Source organism: Colobus angolensis, unplaced genomic scaffold (assembly GCF_000951035.1).
Source record: "Colobus angolensis palliatus isolate OR3802 unplaced genomic scaffold, Cang.pa_1.0 Scaffold98, whole genome shotgun sequence".
Classification (NCBI taxonomy): Eukaryota; Metazoa; Chordata; class Mammalia; order Primates; family Cercopithecidae; genus Colobus; species Colobus angolensis.
This window is the reverse complement of record NW_012123820.1, coordinates 2618366-2627997: the sequence shown is the minus strand read 5'-3', so window position 1 is coordinate 2627997 and position 9632 is coordinate 2618366. Positions and strand designations below refer to the sequence as shown.

General features: G+C 42.0%; 1 long non-coding RNA gene across 1 annotated transcript in view; it reads right to left on the bottom strand.

The window, feature by feature from the left end:
- Positions 1-7470: 7470 nt before the first annotated feature.
- The window catches only part of LOC105505065, a 71098-nt gene continuing 68936 nt past the window's right edge, over positions 7471-9632 (bottom strand). The window contains exon 3 of the long non-coding RNA XR_001000693.1: positions 7471-8020. This is a non-coding gene — a long non-coding RNA (uncharacterized LOC105505065). The remainder of the gene's footprint in view (positions 8021-9632) is intronic.

Sequence of the window (9632 nt, the reverse complement as noted above, 5' to 3'; positions counted from 1 at the left end):
ACAGGCATAAGCCAGCATGCCCAGCTAATTTTTGTACTTTTAGTAGAGATGGGGTTTCACCATGTTGGCCAGGATGGTCTCGATCTCTTGACCTTGTGATCCAACCCCCCACCCTTCGGCCTCCCAAAGTGCTGGGATTACTGGCATAAGCCACTGTGCCCAGCCTTCTTTTTTAAAAACACAGGAAAATTCTAGCCAGGGGCGGTGGCTTGCACCTATAATCCCAGCACTTTGGGAGGCTGAGGCAGGCAGATCACAAGGTCAGGAGTTCAAGACCAGCCTGGTCAATATGGTGAAACCCTGTCTCTACTAAAAATACAAAAACAATTACTTGGGCATAGTGGCAGTCTTTTGTAGTCCCAGCTACTCGGGAGGCTGAGGCAGGAGAATCACTTGAACCCGGGAGGCGGAGGTTGCAGTGAGCCGAGATCGTGTCATTGCACTCCAGCCTGGGCGACAGAGAGAGACTCTGTCTCAGAAAAAAAATAAAATAAAATAAATAAACAAATAAAAAACAGGAAAATTCCTTGAAATAATTATCTATACTCCCAGTCTGCTATTCCTCCCCTAGAATTCTCTTTAGATCCCACTACAATCAGGCCAACCCCACAGCAAACTGCACCTATCAGGTCTTCAGTAACATCCATATAGCTGAATTCACTAGTCAGTCCTCAGCCATCATATTTGACCTCTTTGAAGCATTTGACTAACCTGATGCCTCTCCCCTTCTTGAAATGCTTTCTGTCCTAGCTTTCAGGATACCTAACTCCTTTGGTTTTTTGGTTTTTTTCTGGTGTTTTGTTTTGTTTTGAGAGAAGGTCTCACACTGTCTCCCAGGCTGGAGTACAAGGGCTGGATCATGGCTCACTGCAGCCTTGACCTCACGTGCTCTATCAATCCTCCCATCTCAGCCTCCCAAGTAGATGGGATTACAAGCACACACCATCTCACCTGGCTAATGTTTTTGTATTTTCTGTAGAGATGGGGTTTCACCATGTGAATTTCACCAGTTCATGCCCAGGGTGATCTTAAACTCTAGAGCTCAAGCAATTCGCCAGCCTCACCCTCCCAAAGTGCTGAGATTACGGCCGTGAGCCACTGCACCCGCCTCCTCCTTTGTCTTCACTCCTTTGGTGATCTCATGCTATCTCACGGCTTTAAATACCATCTACATGCATTCTTGTGCTTTTATTAAAAGGAAGATGTAAGTAAAATAAATTGGTCAAGATATTCCTAATATTTCCTCACATTCACAGGTTGGATTTTCTGAATTACTTTTCAACTTAGTATTACTGATGCCCATGCTTTTCCACCAACCTTGTCCATTATACCATCAGAGCAAAAGAACACTGTGATCTCTGGGGACTTCTCTCATCTCACTGTAAAGTGTCAGTATAAGATTTCTAATCCACAACCAGGATTTATAGTCTTTCTCAAATGTTCCTGAAATGATCCATTGGTTGCAATGCTGAGGAGTTGCAGTTTCCCAGTCACTCCACTAGGAATGATAATGTGGGACTCGGCCAGGCGCAGTGGCTCACGCCTGTAATCCCAGCACTTTGGGAGGCCAAGGGGGGTGGATCACCTGAAGTTGGGGGTTCGAGACCAGCCGGACCAACATGGAGAAACCCCCGTCTCTACTAAAAATACAAAAAAATTAGCAAAGCGTGATGGCACAGGTATGTAATCCCAGCTATTCGGGATGCTGAGGCAGAAGAATCACTACAACCCGGGAGGCAGAGGTTGCAGTGAGCCGAGATTGCACCACTGCACTCCAGCCTGGGCAACAAGAGCGAAACAAGTCCTAACAATGTAGGACTCTCATACCTGGGCAATGGCAACTAGTCACATCTACCCCAGCTGACAATTAACGTAAGATGCCCTAGACAGTAAGATCGTTCATATATGATGCCCTAGACACATCCCAATTTCAGAAATGTTAAATGTGTGTCTCAACACTGATAACATATGGTAATAAACATCACTCTTCTTCTGGTATGGATGCACCGAAACTTTCCCTGCAAAGTTCTGTGACATACAGAATCTTTTACTGCTCCATAGCATGGAAAGATTTGATTTAGAGCAACTAGTGTGGAGGCTGCTATCAGAGGTTAATAAAAGAAAACAGATAGAAGCTAGAGTCCTGCTCAGGCTGGGTCACGTGCAGAGAAAATGTTGCAAAGAAGAGGGTATCCCTCTTCTGTGTCAATTTGGTTTTGCTTGACCACTTGCAAATGAAGGATTTTGTGAGTTTTTCAGTTTTTGGTTTTTTTTTTTTTGCTAGACTAACTTGGGATAAATGACTTGGATAGAGAAACTTAAAGATTCACAGTTTAATAGATTTGTGTTTAAAAAAAAGAAGAAGAAGAAAACTCACATTTGATATCAATATTTAACATTTATTGAGTTCCTTAGTTCTCATAATAGTTTATGAAATACAGTATAAAAGGTAATCCTATAATCCTCAGGAAAAATTGTTGACTTTCAACCCCCAGCATGAAAAGAAGGAGTTTCCTGTGTAATAAGCCAGTTCACAGTCTTAGAAATCCTATTAAAATAGCTGAATATTATGCTCGAATCTCTTAGACTCCTTTGATACAAGACAAGGATTAGAAACTTGGCAATAGAGAAACGTTTTAGACTTGTGCATCATTAAATTTACTCCTAAATTTGAGATGGCTGGAGTTTCCCCTGTGTAAGAAAACATTGTGATTTTTTTTTCTCTTCTAGCATTACAGTAATGTTAAAATAATAAAGAAAAAAAACTTAAATAAATTTAGCCAAAAAATAAATGTCTCAGTATTCAGGCAAAGGGAAGAAACTAAAAGGGGTTAAGCATCAGCACTACACTAGGCTCTTGATGGGGATCATCTTATTTAATTCTCACAGCGTATTTATGAGGTGAGGATTTTTGGAAACCAAGACTTGGGAAGCCTAAGTAAGATCATGAGGCTAGGCCGGGCGCGGTGGCTCACTCCTGTAATCCCAGCACTTTGGGAGGCCAAGGTGGGCAGATCACCTGAGGTCAGGAGTTCCAGACCAGCCTGCCCAACATGGCGAAACCCCGTCTCTACTAAAATTACAAAAAATTAGCCAGCCAGATATGGTGGCACGCACCTGTAATCCCAGCTACTCCGGAGGTTGAGCCAGGAGAATCGCTTGAACCTAGGAGGTGGAGGTTGCAGTGAGCCAAGATCTCGCCACTATACTCCAGCCTGGGAGACAAGAGTGCAACTCCGTCAAAAAAAAAAAAAAAAAATCACAAGGCTAGTGGAAGCAGGGCTGAGACTGAAGCCCAGTCTGCTTAACGTTCTCGGTTTATGCTCTTGACACCTTCACATTGCTAACAGATGATTCAGTCTACCAAAAGTCATGATTTCTGCTTCATATATTCGTAGATTTCTGAAAGAGGGAGAATTAAGGAAGAAGCCAATTCACATGAGACAGAGGCAGAGATTCTGTTTCTGTCTGCCTGGTAGTAAATTTAATAGTCTATCTATTAAGCAGAATTTTTAGAATACCCTCTGGCTATAGGTTACTTTGCTGACACCACTAATTAGATCCTTACCCAGGGCCCAGTCAAGGCCATTTTGTAACCCTCTGCCTCCCTTCTTTGTTCTATTCCCTCTGCTTTATCCAACGTTGGATAATTGGGATGGAAACCCAAATAGAGGAGGCAGTGCTCCTGCACCCTAATTTTATAGCCTGGAGTCTTGGGGCTCTAAATCAAGTTTTAATATTGGAACGAACGATTAAGCAGCTTCCTGCAGCTTCACCCATAATTGTGGCAACTCCTACAAATCTAACCAGAATTCAGGGTGTTTAAACTACAATATACTCTGCTAGAGCCTATAGCAGGTGCATTTTTCAGTAGAATGGGCCCCTGATTTTTTTCCAGATGTGATTTTTCTTCTTCTTTCTTTAAAGACCTCATTTTATGTATTGAGACAGCAACAGGAAATCTCTTTGGCTTTCTTCCCTGTCCCTGCTACTCTATTTATAGTTCCAAATGTTGCCAGGTGTCAGCAACAAAATTAAAGAGGGACTATTAGAGTCTCTCCAAGCTGTTGTTGTTACTTAGGGTTCATCTAATATTTTACATTAGCAAGTTGCAGTGCAGTTGCATTCATTCAAATATTCTGAACATTTTAAAGATGCCTAATGATTTCCTGTTTTCCAAGCCCCAAACAAAGCCCTTCTCTATACTGTGTACACTTAAGCTGCTAAAACCTAAAGAATTGAGCCCGAGGGAATTATGATCCAGGCTGAAACTGTTCACTAAAAATGGCTGTGCTAGCTGGAGTATACTCAACTTCATGTTGTGATAATGCAGATAAGTAGCTATGTTTTTGTTTTTGTTTTTTTGAGACAGAGTTTCACTCTTGTTGCCTAGACTAGAGTGCAATGGCCCAGTCTCGGCTCACTGCAACCTCCCCATCCTGGGTTCAAGCGATTCTCCTGCCTCAGCCTCCCGAGTAGCTGGGATTACAGGCACCCACCACCACGCCTAGCTAACTTTTGTATTTTTAGTAGAGACGGGGTTTCACCATGTGGGTCAGGCTGGTGTTGAACTCCTGACCTCAGGCAATCTGCCTGCCTCGGCCTCCCAAAGTGCTGGGATTACAGGCATGAGCACTATGTTTTAACACCAAAAAAATGGAGCACGTGCTTATGGTTTAAAGGCATTACCATGCCTTTCAAAGCAGCCGTACACGTTTGTCAACAGGTTCAATTTATTCATCTAGAAAATGGAAATAGTTTTAATAAAGTGATAACTAATGGGGGCGGGGGAGAGAATGCTTTCTCTATTGCTTTTTCTATTGCTCTCGCTTAATTAGCTTTATCACAAAAGGACATGGTGGCTCACCTGTAATCCCAGCACTGTGGGAAGCCGAGATGGGCAGAACACTTGAGCCCAGAAGTTCAAGACCAGCCTGGGCAACATAGCAAAACCCTCTCTCTACCAAAAATACGAAAAAATCAACCCAGTGTGGTGGTGCACTTCTGTAGTCCAGCTACTCAGGGGGCTAGGATGGGAGAATCACCTGAGCCCAGGAAGCCAAGCCTGCAGTGAGCCGTGATTGCACCATTGCACTCTCGCCTGAGTGACAGATTAAGACCCTGTCTCAAAAAAAAGGAAAGAAAGAAAGAAACCTATAAACTCATAGCCCACCAAGTTTCATAGTTCATAGCCGTGACAGGAAGTATGCAGGTGGGTGTATGAAGGGACAGGAGTCACAGAACACAGAGTCATTTGCTATACTTCTCAGTATAATCCATTAAGAACAAGCCTGTACTTTGACCTGTGGATGTGAAGCATGTAACTGGGTACTGCCATCTCCTCCCAGTCCTGCTAGGCAGTAGAAATGAAAAGAAAGCCGCAGTGAAAACAAAATAAATAAATAACCAAACCTCAAAAGAGTGACCTTGAGTTTCCCAAAGAATAAATGGTCATGAGGGCCTAATTATAATGAGGCAATTGATGTTTGAGACTTCAACTCACCAGGAAAGGTTTGAAAGTTAGCAGGGCATCTTTTGTAAGACCAAAAGATGGAGTTAAAGAGGGACATGAGAAAAATAAACTTCTCTTCTACTATTTGCTTTGAACAATTCTATGTGCTTTAATTTTTATCAAAACCTTTGGAAGATAAATATTTTTATAGCGACTTAAAAGATGATAAAAACGCCTGGTGTGGTGGCTCTGGCCTATAATCCCAGCACTTTGGGAGGCCAATGTTGGTGGATAGCTTGAGCTCAAGAGTTCAAGATTAGCCTGGACAACATCGTGAGAGCTTATCTCTACAAAAAAAAAAAAAGAAAAGAATCAACTGGGTGCTGTAGCATGCACCTGTAGTCCCAACTACTCAAGAGGCTGAGGTCGAAGGCTGAGGTTGGAAGGACTGCTTGAGACCTGGAGGTTGAGACTGTAGTGAGCCGAGATCACACCATCACTAGCCTGGGCAACAGAGCAAGACACTGTCTGTCTGTCTGTCTGTCTGTCTCTCTCTCTCTCTCTCTCACACACACACACACACACACATATGAAAATAAGGTGCACAGAGGCTCTGAACTTGCTGACATGCCAACATAAAGCTGACCTGCCCCAGAACCATAAATAATCATGACATGCTGGTGGAGTGGAGAATTAAACTCGGGTCTGTCTGGCTACAAACAGCTATGCTGTTTTCCCTTTGCTTTTTGAGTTTGTTTTTTTAATTACTATTCTAGAAGAAAAAAAAATAGCCAGCATGAATAATATTTTACATATGCTTAGTTATACTTAAATGTATTTCAGTTCTAAATAAACAATAAAGTACTAATAACAAAGGAGATATGACTAGACATCCAGGAATGAAAGCAAATCAGAAGCATTTGGAAATTAGAAGCAATTCACAAGGTCATTTTGTGGTTTTCTACAAAAATTATCTATTTACCAAATTATCAGTTTCTTCTACAGCACACACACCCCATCACCACCACCACTGAAAGGGAATAGAAAGTAAATGCCCCAGGTTAGCCAAGGCTGTAGCATTCCCAGGGAGAACTATCACCAGTTACTCTAATTCATGCCTCAGGCTCTCACCACTGAACTAGCAACTTAATTATACAATAAAATATAATATCTGTGATGTATTCCAGCACTCACCATGGCCCCTGGCCCCAACTTTTGCTCCAGGGCCTGAATCCATTTGCACTAGCCCACTTCAGAATAGTTGAGGGCAAGGCTTGATTCCCAAATCTCTTTGTGTTGATCATTAGCATAAACATTAATCTGTCTAGTATCTAATGACATTTTAATTGCTCTAGCCTGGCTAAGCTGGGACATTTACTCTCTATTCAATTTTTAGTGGTGGTGGCGGGAGGGTGTGTGCACATGTGTGTAGGGGGAGGATAGGGGAGCTATTGACAAAGGATGCTTCAAATTTAAAACTTTACGAAATGTCTGAAAGCCTTTCCCCACCCCCCCGCCCACCCGGAGACGGAGTCTCACTCTGTCGCCCAGGTTGGAGTGCAGTGACACGATCTTGGCTCACTGCAACCTCTACCTCCTGGATTCGAGCGATTCTCCTGCCTCAGCCTCCCAAGTAGCTGGGACTACAGGCAGGCGCCACCAGGCCCGAAGCCTTCTTTTTTTTTTAACAAGAACAACAACAAAAGATGTTTAGACAAAATGCTTGGTTTTCATAGTCCCAAGCTTTTTATACTTGAAGTTTCTCATTTCTTTACAACTGAAATCAGTGTGTAAATACTTGTATTAAAATGCAGAATGTTTGTGCTGTTCAAAGGTGTCCTAGAGCTTAGAGAATAGTTGCTTTATCTGCAGCTATCTCATATTGATCATTCAGTCATCTTCAGGATTAATTGATTTGCTTCAAATAAGATTTTTGTACTACCAGGATCAGGGAGAATTTCAAAACCTCAGTAGGGAACTTAAATAAGCAGAAAATATATAAAGAAAATTATCACAGTAAATAAATATTTTTTAGTTTACTCTGCAAGTTATTCCAAAGAAACTTCTGAATTGCATGAATGAAACCCATGGTTATAGAAATAAATGATGATCAATCAAATGAGAAATGCAAGTGCTATTTTTTTCACAGCCTGCTATACTGCAAGGGAATCAGCCACTGTCGCTGTGTTTTGGCAGTGATTCAAAGGCAGAGAAATGAGAAAGCTTTATAGTGGGGTGGTGGGTGGGGAGGGAAGGGTTCAGGTGTATCCTGATTGGAGGCTGTTGCCATGGAGAAGCTGTAAGCGGGCTAAACAGAAGTAGGGGCATACTGCATGATTGGTTAGGGGTGCATGTTTCGCTTTCTCTGTTTGGTCTTAAATTGGATGTAGGCACAAAAATTAGGGTAGATGTCAGTTATTAATCAAGTCCTGGCCGTGTGGGGCCAGTTGTTACAGAAGTTATCCGTTAGCTTCCTGGATTGTTACTAGCGATAGCAACCTGGCTTCCAGCAAGTCTGTCAGAAGAAAAACTTCTCTATATTCTTTTCTTATCTTCAGTACCTGGGGCCTATACTGAGGAGAGAAAGATTAAAAAGGAAAAAAAAAAAGTTTTCTTCGCATACAACGTAGAAGTAGCTTGCTAATTGAAGTTAGAGGTTCATATACCTAATTTAGTAGAGAAAAGGGAGAGGGAAGAATTGGCTCTCATAGAACAAATAGGTTTCTTTAGGAAAACAAATGAGTTTTTAGGAGAACAAACAGAAGTTAAGAAAATTTGCTATAATGTTTGTTTATGCAGATGTGGGTGGTCTTTCCACCTTCTTCATGGCCATGAAACTCCCCAGGAGAGGGGATTTATGTAGCCTCATTTTTCAGAAGTTGCTGCTGTTAGTCAGCTAAGATAATCTCCAAGGATGCTATCCTCTGCATCTGTTGAATCTCAGATATCTTCAGCTTAAAATAATCTTCCTATCAACTCTCGTGTTTCAAGTGAGTCCCCGCAACTTGTAGCAGGCTGGCATCCTGAACTATTTATTGTAGATAAAGAAGTTAGTTTCCAAAGCAGGTTGCTGCATAATTCTGAGTTCTATTTTTTTAATATATGGTCCAACCATTGTTCATTTATTTGTACATTCAGTCTCTGATCATCATGTGTGATGCCATTTTGCAGGGAAGGAAGGCAGATCTTTTTCTCTTCCTTTTCTTACAAATTCGTATTGTCATGATTATAAGCATATGTGCTGCAGTTTAAAGGAATTCAGAATGAATATGGCATATTTTCAGCAAAGTCAGCTTCTCCTTTTTGTTTCAGTTGTAATTGTGCTGCAATCACACTCTGTATTGGAAGAAGATCTGTATCCCTTAGTCAGTAGATACAAAGAAAATGTAATGGAGATAGATACAGGGAAGTGAAATCTAGACACAAATGAAGGGTAGAATCAAGGGAGGGGTTGGGTGCTCTTGCAGTGACTGGTTGTCTGGCTTTTACCCAAGCAAAGCCATGGGGAATGCTCAACAAGGTGATGAAGAGAGACAAGGGAAGAGAGAAATAGCATAAACAGAAAAAAGACACCGAGACTCAATAATTCTAATTAACATTTAACTTTCATCCATTCCAGAATGGTTAGAATGACAAACCCTCTTCTTCCATACAAGCTAGTGTCCTTTCTATCTTCTCCTTTAACAATTCTAAATTGAGTTTGTCTATAATTCTGAGGCTAACGCCATAGTCTCATCCTCACTAAAAGAGAGCACAGAAATTTATAGGATAAAATCAGTTGATCAAAGCAAAACAGAAATTGCAAGGGAAATAAAAGGTAGGAATCAAACATTGGCCAGGCGCGGTGGCTCACACCTGTAATCCCAACATTTTGGGAGGCAGAGGCAGCAGGTCACTTGAGGTCAGGAGTTTGAGACCAGCCTGGCCAACATGGTGAAACCCCATTTCTACCAAAAATACAGGCTTGGCGTGGTGGTTCATGCCTATAACCACAGCACTTTGGGAGGCCATTGTGGGCAGATCACCTGAGGTCAGGAGTTCGAGACCAGCCTGGCTAAAGTGGTGAAACCCCATCTCTACTAAAAATACAAAAAAAAAAATGGCAGGCGCAGTGGCTCATGCCTGCAATCCTAGCACTTTGGGAGGCTGAGGTGGGTGGATCACGAGGTCAAGAGATCAA